The 18,673-nt window shown below is 37.7% G+C and overlaps 1 long non-coding RNA gene across 1 annotated transcript; it reads right to left on the bottom strand.

Moving 5' to 3' along the window:
- Positions 1–1,847: 1,847 nt before the first annotated feature.
- Positions 1,848–13,396, bottom strand: LOC105060465 (uncharacterized). Its single transcript, XR_012142839.1, has 3 exons — positions 13,196–13,396; positions 3,392–3,810; positions 1,848–2,522 (listed from the first exon to the last, which is right to left on the bottom strand). It is a non-coding gene; the product is annotated as an uncharacterized lncRNA (long non-coding RNA).
- Between the last annotated feature and the right edge of the window lie 5,277 nt (positions 13,397–18,673).

An 18,673-nucleotide genomic window follows, 5' to 3' on the forward strand; every position in this document is an offset into this window, starting at 1 on the left:
ATGAACTTAATTCATAAGATAAATAGAGACCAAAATCACATTTCAAAAACTCTAGCTTACAACCAAGTTTTTACATAAATGGCCACATTGGCTGGCAACAATTTAGAAGTTCGATATCCACAATGTCTCAGAATATGAATATTGATTTAGCAACATGCCATACGAGTGGTTTCCATTCTTAAATCATGAATAGAAAAACAATTAAAAATAAGATAAGTTGTGTTCATATTCTTTGTGATACTTCTTCCGTCAACTTGTTTCCACTAATTATTTTCTGTTTAAACCATGCAACAGAAAATAGATTTTTCACCTATAGAAAGATAACAAGAGCCCTTAGGAACATAGACAATATGCTTGATGACCCTGATTAGTAGATGTTACTGATAGAGAATGAAGTCATGTTTAAGAAATTATGTTTTACATCCTTAGAGTTGGCTGTTTGTGTTACATTCTCTATTAATATGGAGTCATATAAATAGAGAACATAGCAATTGAGGATTTGATATGCGGAACTTCTTGAAATAAGAGTAATGATTTAGAACCACGCACATAAGAATACTGTCTGCCTTAAATATATGCACAAATAAATAAAATCTATCTCTGTATGTACCCGACCTTTCTCAACTGTGGAGCATCCTTGTCAGTTACACAACGTAGTGTCTCAAGCAAATAAATTCTGAATTTGCAGAAGTTCGTGAAAGCTGAATATGCTACGAAGATATCAAACAATATTCTCTTGCAGAGAGTGGACTCTTGCAGAGAGTGGAATCCAACAACCCATGATGAAAAGTAGTGCAATAAGAACTATGAACCGTTGTACCCAAAAAAAAAAAAAACTAAGAAAATCATTTGGGTTAGTAGAAAAAAGAACTAAAAACATTAATAGTATTTTGGAATGGTCAACACCAAAGTTGCTTTCTATCATTCTATTTAAGTGTGTCTAAGATATTTTTGCTTGAGAGAGTGAGATTGGATAGAGCCTAATCACTTCGATTAAGCATATGAAAGTACAAAGATAGGAAAAAAACAGCAAGAAAAAAAATGTAACAATAAAGAAAAGATATATGGAGAAAACAGAGGAATTCAGACAACAATACTATAGAAGTATTGGATGCTAATGTCATAGAAGAGATGTCAAATAGTAAGATTTATAGTAATATAGGAATTTTACTTAAGACCTTAAGATGAATATGCATTCAAGTTTGCATTGGGCTTCTGGACATGCTGTGCGGAGACAACATAGAAAAGAATATGGTGTTCCTAGTAATTTGCATTTCAAGCAAGGAGGGTATGATGATGGAGGGAGATACTATTCATATCATACATCCAAGTAAATGAAGCTTATCAAACATAGGATGCATTAATTTTAAATCAAGATTCACCATCTCGGTACTAGGCCCCATGCTAGTGCCAAGTGCCAACAAATTACTAAGTCAATATGGGCTGGTTTGGTGTATCTAGTGTTGGTATGCCCCCATATGGTATGGTATGTCCCGGACCGTCTGGTTCGGTACGGTACAGCAAACCTTGTTTTAAATGACTGGTAGTATAGTCACTTTACTAAATATTAAATTCTTTAACAAAGAAAAAGGGCATTGAAGCAGCAGAAGAGTCAATTGAGTATATGCATCTGCAAAATTATTGACTACAGAGAAGTTGGTCATAAATATACCAAAGCAAATAATTTCACACTGGAGCACCACAAGAAGTCCTGTAGGAGAAAATTATCTCATAATCCTCAAGAGCACAGGCTGAACATTGTTCCTTTAACAATTATTCATAAAATTGACTACTTTAAAAGCAGTTTGGGTCACAAGTGTGATATCAATATGTAGAAAGAACAAAAATAACCAACACCTATATAGGCCAACAAACACTATATCTCATTGCTGTAGCAAATGTTTCCACTGTAATGCATGATCTTATATGCCAGAAATAACATTTCAAAGAAGTGTCTACAGCATGATATGCTACCTCACAATGAAATGGAACAATTTAAAAGGAAAAGAAGCATACAAAGAGCTCAAACTCGAAAGGATTCCTCCAATGACTTAGGCATAACTCTCTCTATCACTTTGAGTGGATGCTAAATGCTTTAGCTCTTCTCGATGTTCATCAGTTGAAATATGGAGATGAAGACGGAGGTCTGTCATGAATGCTTCTTGCTCCCAAGTGAAGTGTTCAGGTGAATACAATGCCATCATGGTACAGTGGTAAGTATGTAATTCTAAGTGATGATCAAGAGACCTGCCTTGAGTTGGATAAGTTGTAAGATGGCAGGGCGACAAACAAACATTGCTGCGAGGACTACAGCTATCAACAGAGGATGAGATACTATGGGCATCATTTGCTTCTAGTGAATCAGAAGATCCAAAATCTCTGTGATTCATGGAAGCATGCATGCATAACTCAGCAGGTTGCAAGCAGATGCTGTGCCTTTTCCTCAGGCCACTGTTCAGACCAGGGAGTCCTTTATGATGGTTGCACCTTATGACCTTTCCATCCTTAAATGTGCCAGAGTCCTGCTATCAAGTGATGAGAACATGAGCTGCAATAAAAGAACAACCAACAAGAAAAGCTATGTAGGCAATATTGCAGCTAGAGATCATTTTTTAGCATACAAGAAACAAAGGGGGTGTTTGGTTCATAACCAAAATCAAAATGGGAATGAGAATCGAAATGGTTTGAAATCAAAATCGGAATGGCCAAATCCTCTGAAGCATTTTGTTCGTAACCAGAATCGGAATCGGAATTGCTCCAGGGGTGTTTGGTTAGAGAGTGGAGATCTGAAATCGGAATTGAAATGGATAACTCCCATTCCAACCGTTTGGTTAGGAGTCCCATTCCGATTCCGATTCCGATTCCGAGGTGGAATGGAATAAAAATGGCTCAATCTATATAGAACTCAATCCCTATTCTCTTCTATGGATTCAAATTTTCATTCCAATTCTAATTTCGATTCCGATTCCATTCACGAACCAAATGCTTCGGGGGATTTGGCCATTCCAATTCCGATTCCAAGCCATTCCGATTTCCATTTCCATTTTGATTTCGATTGCAAACCAAACACCCCCAGAAATTTGAATCCATAGAGGAGAGTAGGGATTGAGTTCTATATAGATTGAGCCATTCCCATTCCACCCTGGAATCGAAATCGGAATGGGACTCCTCCCAACCAAACGGCTAGAATGGGAGTCACTCATTCCGATTCCGATTTCAGACCCCCACTCCCCTCAACCAAACACCCCCAAGTTGTCTAAAACACATGAATCAGTAGAAATTAAAGCCCACCCCATCTTACAGTAATATTAACAAAAAAAATAATGAATATAAAGATATTAAATAAGAGAGGATATAGTAGTTATAGATAGAAAAAGATTTTATCACTTACATTCCGAGTTGTAACCCAGTGGTTGTCTTCCTAAAAATGTTGCACCCTAAGTTCAGATTTATGAGCTCTGATTTGCTTACAAGATCCAATGATTCCAACAAAATAGTAGTCCCCATAAGCCACACTTGACACTCTTGCGAGCTTCCACGAGTGGTTGTCAAATGCTTCTACAATGTCATCGGGAGTCCAATTCGACAAATAAACCACTGATGGAGGCAATGGCCTAATGAACTTTCTCGGTACTCTTTCAGTTGCTGCAGCCATGCCAGGTTGGTAGCTTTCATATTTGACTTGATAGGTGTGCCCGTTACCGGATATGATCTCAGCACGCCGCCAAGAGCCCAGAGTCACTTCCCTCTTGCTCGACACCTCTACCTTCATCCCTTTCTTCAATCTCATGATTGCCATGTTTTCAGACACTGATACCAAAAAGATGAAGAGCTTAGTCACACAGCAGCACAAAAGGGAAAAGAAAACAAAAGAACACACATGAATAGAGAGAGAGATTGCAGATTGTGAATCAAGGGTCATGGCAACCGCCGCATACTCATAGAAAATTTTTTCCATAAGTATGCAAGGCATCTCATCATGATATCTTACACATAAAGTTAAATAATTTTTTAATTTTTAACAATCAAACCTTAGTTCAAATAACAAATCAAAACTCAGTATCCAAAAGAAAAATAATTGTCTGACAAAGTCAATACTTAAAATAAAAGTCTTGAATCAATTCTGAGAAAATCCTAAATCAAATGAGCTAACTCCATCTCTAATCGCTCTCCCAACCGAAATCCCGCATCATGCTAATTTTCTGGATCTGTAAAGAAAAATATAAAACTCATCATGAGCTAAATAGCCCAGTAAGCAGTGTATACCTTTAACTGAATAAATCAGACAATAATACTGTACATGTCGGTTTACTGATAATAACAAAATCAATATGTAAATTCATGAAATCATAATCATACTATCAATCATATATAAAATTTCAATTCATCATAATTTCAAATTATGCTTATCATCTTAAATTCATCAATTTCTTAAGTTCTTCTTACCAACCATGACTATGACCACATTTTTCCTGTGGCAGGGTCATAATACCGCGTATCTGCTTGCGGTGGACTGCGAATCATCTGGCAGCCAAGTCCTTTGGAACCGCTAGTCTCGCTGGTGGTTTGTCGCTGGTCTCTCTGGTGACATGTCGCTGGTCTCGCTGGCGACATAAACCCTCAGGACAATCAATTGCCAACGTATATGCCCCCATTGGGGGGTCCTTTACATAGTCAGGTTGTCAAATTCATATCATCTTCCAATTCATATATTATTTTCAAAAATAATATAAATAAATGATATTCGAATCAAATCAATCATATCATTCTCTATGATCATATATCATCATAATAATTTTTCAACAAATAACTTCAATCATAAATAATTTCAACAAATAACTTCAATCATAACTAATGTCAACAATTATTTTCAATAAATATTTTCAATCACAAGCATGCCATGAATTTATTTAATTCATAATTTATAATTTACCAGATAAATTCAATAAAAGTAAACACTACTTACCTCAAAAGAAAATCCAAACTAGAAATTCTAGAAATCTTGAAAATCTTTCTCCAGACCTGGTACGTCAAATATCATATTTTTGATCAAAATTTCATCGAATTAAAAAATTAAAATTTATTAAAATCCAATGTCCTCACATGGATTAACTAGACGACAACGTCCAGGATTTTTGGATTGATCCATGAAAACTCTTCTTATATTTCTTTTAATTATTATTATATATATATATTTTTTAATTCCATAAATCCTAAAAATCTAAGAGAGAGAGCAGAGAGAGAAAGTTTCTCTCTCCCTTTCTTTTTCTCTCTCTTTTTTTTTTATTTTCTTTTCTCTTTTTCTTTTTTTTCTTTTTCTTTTCTTTTCTTTTCTTCTTTTTTTTTTTTCTCGGGCTCCTTCCTGGTCGAAACAGGGGACCGGCAGGTTCCCTCCCTTGACCGGCTGTTCAGGCCATGGCCGACACGGCGAACCCGACGGCAGAGGGGGGGCAATCTCTCTCGAGTTCGGAAAGGCAGGGCCGGCGGTCCGTAGTGATCGCCGGCGTCGGAAAACCAAAGGGAAGAAGAGACCAAATAGGGGTCCCTTCTCCAACAAAAATCGACGACACCCGTAGCCGGCAATCGTGCACAGAGGCACGGGAAGAAGGAGAAAAAAGAGAGGAAGAGGAAAGCTTACTTCGGCCTCCGGTGACCCCGCCGGCGAGCAATCGCGGCGAGCACGAAACAAGTATCCGCGGCTCCAATCAGAGAAATCAGGGAGGAAGAGAGGGGAAAAGGATCGGTGGAGGGCTTCTAAGGAAGGGGAGAGCCTTTTTATAGAGAGCCCTAGGACTCCTGGTCGTCCTAGGACTCCCGATCACCATGGTTTAATCGGAGAAGAAGACTCCTATCGGGAGTCTTCTTTCCGATTCCCCTGTTCTTTTTTTTTTTTTTTATATGGGCTTGGGTCTTTTAAATTGGACTTGGGCTTGGGCTATAACATTCTTCACCCCTAAAAAAATTTCGTCCTCGAAATTTTTCATACCTGTGGTCTCGAAGAGCTGGGGATATTTTTGCTTCATTTCTTCCTCTAGTTCCCAAGTAGCTTCTCTTTCCGAATGTCGACTCCACTGTACCTTGACATAAGAAATGTTGCGACGTCTTAGCACTTGTTCTTTACAGTCCACGATCCGTACAGGATATTCTTCATATGATAACTCCTTTCTAGCTTGCAATGGTTCAAGTTCCACGATGTGACTTGGGTCTGGTAAATATTTCTTTAACATAGAAACATGAAAAATATTATGTACTCCTGCAAGTGAAGGTGGTAAGGCAAGTCTATACGCCACCTCACCAATTCTTTCCAAAATCTCAAACGGACCCATATATCTAGGATTCAATTTGCCACGAATATCAAATCTTGAGATTCTTTTTGAAGGAGACACTTTGAGAAATACATGGTCACCAATTTGAAATTCTAATTTCCGTCTCTTGTTATTTGCATAACTTTTCTGTCTGCTTTGTGCTGTCCGAAGTCGTTCTTTAATTAATTGAATCTTCTCGACTGCTTGTTGAACAAGTTCGAGACCCAATATTCTCTACTCACCAACATCATCCCAGTGAATCAGTGATCGACATCTTCTACCATATAATGCTTCATAAGGTGCCATACCAATGCTAGCCTGATAACTGTTATTGTAAGCGAACTCAATCAAAGGTAGATGCTCATCCCATGAACTTTTCATATCCAAAATACAAGTTCTCAACATATCTTCTAAGATCTGAATAGTTCTCTCTGACTGACCATCAGTCTGTGGATGAAAAACTGTACTGAAGTTCAATTTTGTTCCTAATGCCTTGTGTAAGCTCTTCCAAAACTGTGATACAAATTTGGTGTCTCGATCCGATACGATGGTCACTGAAATTCCATGTAGCCTTACAATTTCTTTCATATATAATTTTGCTAGTCTTTCCAAAGTAAATCCAACTCTAATTGATAGAAAGTGTGCAGACTTTGTCAATCGGTCCACAATCACTCAGGCTGCATCATTTTTACTTGAAGTCTTAGGTAGTCCAGTTACAAAATCCATAGTGATATGTTCCCACTTCCATACTGGAATATCAAGAGGTTGAAGTAGTCCCGCAGGTCTCTGATGTTCAGCTTTAACTTGTTGACACATCAAACATTGAGCCACAAATTGAGCGATCTCTCTTCATATTATTCCACCAGTATATTTCCTTTAAGTCTCTATACATCTTAGTACCTCCCGGATGAACTGTATAACCGGTCTGATGTGCTTCCTGAAGTATTTCATGCTTGAGTACTGAATCATTGGGTATGCAAATTCTATTTTCGAACCTCAACGAACCATCATCATGTATCTTGAATTCAGATTGAACACCAGCTTCCACTGAATTTCTTATTTTCATTAGTTGTGGATCATCATTCTGAGCAACTATAATTCTTTCAATGAGTGTTGGCTGAACCCTCATGTTGGCTAATCGTACTGTTGAGTCATATATTCGGATGTCTAATTTCAGTTTTCTTATATCCTCCAATAATTGGCTTTGATGTGTGATTAAAACCGTCAAATTTTCCACGGATTTTCTACTAAGGGCATCAGCAACGACATTAGCTTTTCCGGGATGATAATGAATTGTTAAATCATAATCTTTCAACAGTTCTAACCACCTTCTCTGTCTCATGTTTAATTCCTTCTGCGTAAAAATATACTTCAAACTCTTATGATCAGTAAATACTTCACACTGCGCACCGTATAAGTGATGTCTCCAAATTTTTAAGGCAAAAATCACTGCAGCTAATTTCAAATCATATGTCGGATAATTCTATTCATATGGTTTCAATTGTCTTGAGGCGTAGGCCACTACCTTACCATGTTGCATCAATACACAGCCAAGTCCCTTTTTAGATGCATCACTATATATTGTGAATCCTTCATCTCCTGTTGGTATAGTAAGGATAGGGGCTGAAACTAATCGTTGTTTTAACTCTTGAAAACTCTGTTCACAATCTTCGGTCCACTCGAATTTAACCCCTTTTTGAGTAAGACGAGTCAAAGGTGCAGCTATGCGGGAGAATCCTTCTACAAATCGTCTGTAATAACCTGTCATTCTCAGAAAGCTTCGAATCTCAGAAATATTTGTAGGTCTGTTCCACTGCATCACAGCTTCCACTTTTGTTGGATCCACAGAAATTCTATCTTTAGACACGATGTGTCCTAAAAAGACTATTTTGTCCAACCAAAATTCACACTTCTTAAATTTGGCATAAAGCTTTTCTTTCCTCAATATTTGTAGTACACATCGTAAATATTCTTCATGCTCCAATTTGCTTCTTGAATATATCAAGATATCGTCAATAAATACGACAATAAACTTATCAAGATAGGATTTGAATATTCTGTTCATTAAATCCATAAAGGCCGTTGGAGCATTGGTTAACCCAAATGGCATCTCTAGAAATTTATAATGTCCATAACGAGTTCTAAATGCAGTCTTTGGTATGTCATCTGTTTTGATTTTTAACTGATGATATCCTGAACGAAGATCAATTTTAGAAAAGATTTGTGCATCTTGCAGCTGATCAAACAAATCATCGATTCGAGATAGAGGATACTTATTTCTGATAGTGTTCTTATTCAACTTTCTATAGTCGATACAAAGCCTCATACTACCATCTTTCTTCTTCACAAATAAGACTGAAGCTTCCCAAGGAGATACACTAGGCCTTATAAAATCTTTATCCAACAAATCCTGTAATTGATCTTTTAACTCCTTTAACTCCATAGGAGCCATTCGGTAAGGAGCTTTAGAAATCGGACTGGTATTGGGCGCCAACTCAATGGTAAATTCAATTTCTCTGTCTGGTGGTAGTCCGGTTAAATCATCAATGAATACATCCGAAAATTCATTTACAATAGAAATATCCTGTAACTTCAATTCATCATGTTCTTTATTCTTTATTGATACTAGGTAACCTCTACATCCCTTTCTTAGCATCTGTCTAGCTTGCCCAAGTGAAATAATACGTGGAGGGGTGGTTCCTGTACTTCCATCAAAACTGAATGTTAATTCTTCCGGTATTTGAAAGTTCACTCTCTTTCCATGACAATCCACAGAGGCATGATAAGTAGCAAGCCAATCCATTCCTAGAATGACATCGAAATCATGCATATCTAGGACCACCAAATCTGTCGGTAATTCTCTTTCTCCTATTCTGATACTACATGACTTGCACACACTTTCGGTACTCAAAATACCACCTACTGGTGTCTCAACATATAATTTAATTTTCATAGGTCTATATCATGTTGTCTAATAAAAGTAGTGGATATAAAGGAGTGTGTAGCACCAGAATCAAACAAAACTGAAGCATGAATATCAAATACAGGAATGATACCTGTCACCACAGCATTAGAGGCCTGAGCATCCTATTGTGTGAGTGCATAGATCCTTCCTTGAGTTTTTGGCTTTTGACCTCCATCCTTTGTTTGTGTGGGTCTATTCTCATTCCTCTGGGGGCAATCTACAATTTTGTGTCCTTTCTGTCCACAGCTAAAACAAGAACCAGTATTCCATAGGCAATTAGAAGACTCATGCTCTTTTCGGCCACATCTCGAACATCTAGCTGTCTCATTCTCACGATTCTTATCATTTGCTGGCTTCTTTGCTGGACCCTTATTGTTCTGATTTCATCCCTGAGTTCCACCAAACCTATTTCTCTTCTTCTGATTTCGTTCTCTCTTCGCATGTGCTTCATTAACTTCCCTCTCAATTATTAGAGCTTTATTCACAACTGAGGCATAAGTAGTTAACTCATAGGGTACAACTTGTTTTCTAATTTCTGTCTTCAGTCCCATTTCAAATTTATGTACTCTGTCTTGCTCAATCTCAACTAATCTTGGAACAAACTTGGCTAACTCCGTGAATTTAGCTTCATATTCTGCAACGGATCTATTCTCCTATTTCAGATGAATGAACTCCTGCTCTTTCTGTATTCTGACACTTCGAGGGAAGTACTTGTGAAAGAATTCATCTCGAAATCTCTCCCAAGTGAGTGGTATCCTATCGTGTTCATATTTTTGTTCAAGTATACGCCACCAGTTGTATGCCTCGCCTTGTAACAGATATGCTGTGTAGCGGATCTTCTCTTCATCATGGCATTCTTGCACGGCGAATGCCTTCTCCATTTCCATAATCCAGTTATCTGCTTGCAGTGGCTCAATGGTCCCTTTGAAGGCTGGAGGGGCTAGCTTCTTAAACTCGATGATATTGTTTCTCTGCATTGGATGTTCTCCATGTCCAGGTGTCGGTGGAAAATGCTGACGTGGCTGTGCATGTTGTTGTTGAAGTAACTATTGTTGTGTTTGAACTACTCCGATCAGAGTTTGCATTAGTTGAGTCATGTTCGGCTCCTCCTGTACTGTCGGAGTATTTTCGGTAGGTTCAAGGATTCCCTCCTGCTAAGATGTGCCGCTATTCAATTGGGGAGTGTTATCACCAAGTGGATTTGATGTCCCTCCTACCGCTCCTTGAGTATTCTTCGTTCGTTGTGGAGGCATTTTGACTTATGACAAATTTGAGATAATAACTTATCCTTAATAAGGTTATAAACTTACTTGAGACAGGTCAGATCATAATCATCATAACTAATCTCTCAAATTTCCTAATATCTACCCATCACTCGCTCATTCTATTCTACATGTCTTTATCTATCTACTTATGCTCTGATACCTATTAATTGTCACACTTCCGACCCGAGATTGTGAATCGAGGGTCATGGCAACCGCCGCATACTCATAGAAAATTTTTTCCATAAGCATGCAAGGCATCTCATCATGATATCTTACACATAAAGTTAAATAATTTTTTAATTTTTAACAATCAAACCTTAGTTCAAATAATAAATCAAAACTCAGTATCCAAAAGAAAAATAATTGTCTGATAAAGTCAACACTTAAAATAAAAGTCTTGAATCAATTCTGAGAAAATCCTAAATCAAATGAGCTAACTCCATCTCTAATCGCTCTCCCAACTGAAATCCCGCATCATGCTAATTTTCTGGATCTGTAAAGAAAAATATAAAACTCATCATGAGCTAAATAGCCCAGTAAGCAGTGTATACCTTTAACTGAATAAATCAGACAATAATACTGTACATGTCGGTTTACTGATAATAACAAAATCAATATGTAAATTCATGAAATCATAATCATACTATCAATCATATATAAAATTTCAATTCATCATAATTTCAAATTATGCTTATCATCTTAAATTCATCAATTTCTTAAGTTCTTCTTACCAACCATGACTATGACCACATTTTTCCTGTGGCAGAGTCATAATACTGCGTATCTGCTTGCGGTGGGCTGCGAATCATCTGGCAGCCAAGTCCTTTGGAACCGCTGGTCTCGCTGGCGATTTGTCGCTGGTCTCTCTGGCGACATGTCGCTAGTCTCGCTGGCGACATAAATCCTCAGGACAATCAATTGCCAACGTATATGCCCCCATTGGCGGGATCCTTTACATAGTCAGGTTGTCAAATTCATATCATCTTCCAATTCATATATTATTTTCAAAAATAATATAAATAAATGATATTCGAGTCAAATCAATCATATCATTCTCTATGATCATACATCATCATAATAATTTTTCAACAAATAACTTCAATCATAAATAATTTCAACAAATAACTTCAATCATAAATAATGTCAACAATTATTTTCAATAAATATTTTCAATACAAGCATGCCATGAATTTATTTAATTCATAATTTATAATTTACCAGATAAATTCAATAAAAGTAAACACTACTTACGTCAAAAGAAAATCCAAACTAGGAATTCTAGAAATCTTGAAAATCCTTCTCCGGACCTGGTACGTCAAATATCATATTTTTGATCAAAATTTCATCGAATTAAAAAATTAAAATTTGTTAAAATCCAATGTCCTCATATGGATTAACTAGACGACAGCGTCCAGGATTTTTGGATTGATCCATGAAAACTCTTCTTATATTTTTTTTAATTATTATTATTATATATATTTTTTTTTTTAATTCCATAAATCCTAAAAATCTAAGAGAGAGAGCAGAGAGAGAAAGTTTCTCTCTTCCTTTCTTTTTCTCTTTCTTTTTTTTATTTTCTTTTCTCTTTTTCTTCTTTTTCTTTTTCTTTTCTTTTCTTTTCTTCTTTTTTTTCTTTCTCGGGCTCCTTCCTGGCTGAAACAGGGGACCGGCAGGTTCCCTCCTTTGATCGGCCATTCAGGCCACGGCCGACACGGCGAACCCGACGGCAGAGGGGGGGCAATCTCTCTCAAGTTCGGAGAGGCAGGGCCGGCGATCGGTAGTGATCGCCGGCACCGGAAAACCAAAGGGAAGAAGAGACCAAACAGGGGTCCCTTCTCCGACAAAAATCGGCGACACCCGTCGCCGGCAGTCGTGCACAGAGGCACGGGAAGAAGGAGAAAGAAGAGAGGAAGAGGAGGAAAGCTTACTTCGGCCTCCGGTGACCCCGCCGGCGAGCAATCGCGGCGAGCACGAAACAAGTATCCACGGCTCCAATCGGAGAAATCAGGGAGGAAGAGAGGGGAAAAAGACCGGTGGAGGGCTTCTAAGGAAGGGGAGAGCCTTTTTATAGAGAGTTCTAGGACTCCTGGTTGTCCTAGGACTCCTGATCACCGTGGTTTAATCAGAGAAGAAGTCTCCTACCGAGAGTCTTCTTCCCGGTTCCCCTGTTCTTTTTTTTTATATATATATATATGGGCTTGGGTCTTTTAAATTGGACTTGGGCTTGGGCTATAACACCGATGGCATAAAGCTAAGCTAAAATTGTTGACAGTGATCAGCTGGGATATTGATCGAAGGAAACGGATATCAGAACTTCAAGTTTCACATCAGGTGTTAACAACAAGGCTGGAATACAAAATTCTCCAAAGAAAAAGGAAAAGAAGAAGAAAAGTAAGCAGCTCGTTTCAAGAATTACGAACAGAAAGATTGTTTAAAAGCTTTCCTGAGCTTGTAACCACGCAAGTCTCCAATGGCAAAAACAAGGAAGGAATTATCAAATACTATTAGAGAACAGAAAGAAGTCTTTCAACAAAATCAGGAAAAATTTAGAGTAATGACAGACAAAGTTATCAAGAAACTCATCCAAGTGATTCAAATATCAGAGAAGAACGCCGCAAATTAAACAAAAGAAGCATTTAATCGCTAATGAAGTCACTAACCTTTCGACGGAAGCAACCAAAGAGAGATCAATCGCAGTGAAAAGAACAAAGAATGACTTTTCTTCTCTTTTGATCAATCCTTTCGTTCTTCTCGCTGTCTTGACGTAGTCTGTGAATTGCCAAGCCTGGATAATTTTTCCAGACTCCATGTTCCCAGTCCCGGACGAAATGGGATAACGGGAGATTTAATCTCAGCCGTTGAATCTGCTGAATCCGAAATAATCAGGAAACCTGCAACGGCAGTTTTTTTTCTAGCGTTCTAAACAGAAGTACAGCCATTCAAGCGAAATACATAACAAAAAAATATTCACTAACCTGTTAATGTAGCAACCATAGGGAGATTGATCTCCGGGTAAGAAAAGAGTGATATTTTCTTCCCTTTTTATCAATTCTCTCTTGGTGTGCTGGAGTACGGCAATTGAAAAGTCTATATAATATTTGTAGAACTCCGTGTTTCCCAGTCCTGGACGAATTATGAAAATAGAATCTTTAATCTAAGCCGTCTGATCTGTTGCATCTCAAATTAGTAGGAAGCTAGGTGCCACGTTAGTGATATTTTCAAATGGATGGATGGATATACTTGTGAAGCCCGGCCATTCAGATGGCCTGAAAAAAGAGGAAAAAGGCGGAGAAGAGGTCTCCTTTTATCTTATGATAGCCATAGAGATGGCAAATTTGATCCGATCTGATGGATATGCACCTTATTCAAATCCGATCAAATCTGAAAAATAGGATTTGATCGGGTTTGGATAAAATCCGAAAACTATAGTACGGATATGAATAGGATATAGATAGTGCTGTTTTCTATTCAAATCTGAATCCGAACCCGATCCGAACCTACGGATATGGGTAATACCTGAACCCATACCCGAATATATATGTTTATAATTCTATTTTGATTGATAATATATATAAAATTATTTTGACTATTTATACATTCTATGTTGAATTGTAATTCTATTTCTATATTTGATTTCTATAAATCTGGACTTATAAATTATGTTCTATATTGAATTGATAATTTTATTTTGATTGATAATATGCATAAAATTATTTTGATTGTTTATTTTTTTTGGGTATGGGATAGGCATGGGATGGATATGGATTGGATATGGAGAAATAGGTTATCTATGGGTATTCCCGAACCCGTTGGGTATGGGTATGGGGATGGATATCTCTTTTCTTATCCGATCGGATATCGGATAGGGTTTGGGTATCGGGTATTAAGTTTGAGTTTGGAGATGGATAGTACAATATCCAACCCAAATCCTACCCATTGCCATCCCTAGATAGCCACCTGCAAATTTTCGCTAACTTTCGTCTCTCTTCATAAGCCACTCTTGTGTGTGCCTTTCCATTTTTTTTTTTTTGCATAGAATATGCCACCCCTCTTTCACTGGACAGCCCGAAAACAAGATTCAATTTTTGAAATGTTTTTTTGACAATCATTCCTTCATAGTTCGACCATATTTTATCCATCCGATGACGTGTCCAATATACAAAAATGTGATAGGCACATGGCATCGATCATGGCCTAGCTAGCTGAACCGCACAGTTCGAATAGCAATGCAAGGTCCCTTTTGCAGCTTTATAGGTTCGGTTCCAGTCTGATCACCCAAGCAAGGTCAGCAGCTCGGCGAGATCCACATTGTCGGACGACCACTAACTTTACTCAATCTTCGCCTAAGCCCTCAGCGAGTCCCGTCGAAGCTTCGAAGGGTCTCTAGCACACAGAGCATCCTGATCTGGCAAACGACAATGATGGCAGCCTTTTCCCATTCGCGGATGGTTGATCCTGTCAGGACCAGCTAATGCCCACTACTTTAGCCTTTTAACAGCCACTTCTCCGACGAGCGATGATCTGACACCCAACAGGCCTCCCCTCATAAAAGAGAGCCCAAATCAACACACAGGGCTCCTCCCCTCTGGTTCTCCCTCTCTCTCAAGCTCTCGCCACCAAATTTTTACTGTTCTCCCTCTTCGAATCCGATACTGACTTGACTATCAGAGGGCTCCTCATCGGAGAACCCCCCACTAGTCCGTCCAGCATGCAGACTTTTCTTACACGTTCCTAGAGACCACATCCAGCATCCTCTACTCTAGCCTAGCGACTCTACACTGCACCATGCGCACCACGTCGCCCCTAAACGATCGGAGAGGCGCAGCAACAATAATTATGTAGCATTGATGTAATTTTTATCCTTGTAGGAGTTTATAATTTAAAAAAAATAAATTTAAAAAAAAACCAACATTATCCCTTAGCTCAAAAACTTTAAAATAAGTCCATTTTCAGTCTCATATCAAATATGTGAAAGCAAGTCCTCTTGCTTAGATGGAAATAGACTGGTGATTGGTCATATGCTCTCAGCTCCATGCGATCAGCCTAAGGTGTCATGCCATGTGCATCGCATCATGTGATGAGGAGGGGCACATGCAGCATGCACTTTTTACTAGGACAAAGACTCTGCTTCCCACAGTGCACTGCTTTCTTTTTTTTTTCCATTTTTTCTTTTTTTAGGTGAATAAGAAGAATTACCGGGTCAAGTCTCTCAGCATTATGGTTGTTAGAGAAGGATTAGGTTGAGCCAGATTGTTGTATCTAGACGATAAAATTATGAGGCCCAGTCCAACAGCCGGATTGATTTTGAAAATGGCTCAAATACAAAATGGAAAAAAAATGAACAGAGTTCACCTAGTTGAGTCCAATTCTGGTTCCTTCTCAACTTCATCAGGGGCTTAGAAATCCCAATCTCTATCATCTATAAAACCCAAGTTTCTACATTATTGAGCAGTCAATCGATTATATTGTCGAGGAAGTAGGAAAAAAAATCATGCCTTTGCTTGGCTATCTCCTTTCCTCACCATGTCACCATCCTTAGGGCCTCATTTGAACTGTGCTACAATTCCACAACCCTCCCCAGACCTCACTATTCATTAAAAGCCCTCATCGGTGGTCGGGATTCTATTAAGAGACTATCGGATTCCCACCACAATGGTCATGTTTGTTTCTACGATCCACTGACAACACCATTCTTCTTGAAATCATGGTCCTTACTGGACATTTGGCTAAGCCCTCCAATTTTCGAGTGATCGCATGATGGAGCCTCGCTGCCCATGAGCAAGACGAGATGCTCTGATTCCCTATTTTAGGCCGACCACTATGTCGGTTTTCCTTTTCTTCTCCTTCCATCTTGTAAGCAGTCACTACTGTCCCTAATCTCTATCACCATTGTCGCTCGTCAAAGCTCAAGCCTCTAGCAGGTGCTAGTTACCACCAATGCTAGCTCTCCTCTACCCTAGTTCAAGCATCTAAGGACCTCCCTATGTTCTCTCTATTTCTCTCTATCCTCTCTTTCCATCTCTCATGGCTTGGTAGACCCAAAGAAGAGAGTCCTATATTTTCTTCTCCATGGATCTAAGTTGACCTAGTTGTGGACTTTGAGACGAACGAACGACCACCGATCTTCTCTACCTTTATCTTGGCCATTGTTGGCTCTCCATGGATCCATCACTGACAATCCGTGACTTATTATCCTTGTCTTGATTAGACACCTGTTTATTAATCTAGAGAATTTGGTTATACTCTTTTGATTGATTAGGCTGCTAAATGCTACTACCTAGCTAGTCTCGTCCTTCTTATGCCAATCTTCTTTCATGATCAACATCGATTTTGTATGGAGGTGCAATGGACTGGATAAAAAGTGCTGACCAAGGGTTTTATCCCTAACTCTTCAATCAAGATAAAATCCTAATTTCTTATTTATTATTTAGTCTTGAATTTTGTAAGATAGAAAACTTATATTTAGGAGTAGTTCAGATATTAGAGCTCTGAAATTAAAAAACTAGCAATAATTTATTTATTTGAGCAAGGATGGATTGAACTTATATAGATTGACTGCTAGGCATTGACCGGTAAATGCTATATCTAGATTTAGCTAATGATAGAGGTAAAAATTTCTATACATGATCACTATTATATATATTATTTGTGGATATATACTGTTGGATTTATTTGTTGGATTCATGTTGATGGATTTGGCTTTGTATGAGACAATATTGTTTTAATACGATTTTTAAGCATGAGCACATTATGGGGGTGTTTGGTATGGGATGATTCATCTAGGATCAAAGGTGATGTGGGTGAAAGTGATGAGATCATCATATTTGATTGCACTATGGTGATCTTCATGATGGTGATTTCAAATCACCCTCACTCCTCAAATCAACATTCAATGCGGTGATAGGAAACCTCCTCTTGAGGATGGGCATCCAATATCATTTCATTATGGTGATCTTACATTAAAATATGTCAACCAAAATATCCTTATGATTAAGAGACTTTTAGAGAGAGAAAACTATATTTTCTTTTTGCCATGATATTTTTCCACGCATATGGGGTGAGTAGTTGAGACGTCTTCTCCATGGAAGAAAAAAAATATGCATGGATACTTGGGGCGTCATCTCTACGAAAGAGAAGAAAATCCTTCCTTCTCTCATCGTGCTGATTAGAAAAAGAAAAAATCTATTTAGTTTTATTCTAAAAAAAATTTTTCTATCCCAATCGTCGATCTCAACTCCCAAATTATCATGGATATTTTTAATATTATATGGTCCGTGATCTTGAATTCCCGTAACATACCAAATTAGTAGCTTGTACATAACCCGAGATCTTTAATCACTACACTATGGCAAACCAAATGTAGTGATCTTAGATCACTAGAGATTAGATCACCCCAGGATTTGGCTCACCAGTGATCTTAGATCACCATGGTGATCCAAGTTGGGTCACCTAACGCCCCTTATGTGTTAACTATATATATATATATATATATATATATATATATATATATATATATATATATATATATATATATATATATATATATATATATATATCAATTATTGATGATACGATTACTTGGCTATGATATGCTTATCTTGAATATACTGTCCAATTGAAATTAACTTGATAAAATCAACATGTAATAATCTGATGGATAATAAATAATTTGGACTAACCTCAATATATGAATAGCCTCCACAAGTTTATGTATGGCATAGTCTCTATGGACTTGTGCATGGAATAACCTCCAAAAGTTTATACCTAAGACAACTTCCACAAGCTTATATATAAGATAGTTTTCATGCGACAGTCTTCGTGGGCTTATGTATGGGATAGTTTCTCAAAGCTTATGCCTGGGATAATCTCCATGGGCTTACATATGGAAAATCTATTTGCCAACATGGACTAGGGCATGATCTTGTTTTGTTTAAAGCCGAAAAATAAAAGGTTATCAAATCTAAATTGTAATAAGAGAAACGAATAATAAGAAACATGAAACCAGTGCTGAATAAAATATTTCACTCATTGGTATATCATGATATATCTCTTTCGATAAGACAAATATTTGATATATGTTTATCCATATGTTTAAGTTATTCTGGATATTTGATACAAGCTTTCATATTCTATATTTT

Source organism: Elaeis guineensis, chromosome 7, assembly GCF_000442705.2.
Source record: "Elaeis guineensis isolate ETL-2024a chromosome 7, EG11, whole genome shotgun sequence".
In the NCBI taxonomy this organism is placed as follows: Eukaryota; Viridiplantae; Streptophyta; class Magnoliopsida; order Arecales; family Arecaceae; genus Elaeis; species Elaeis guineensis.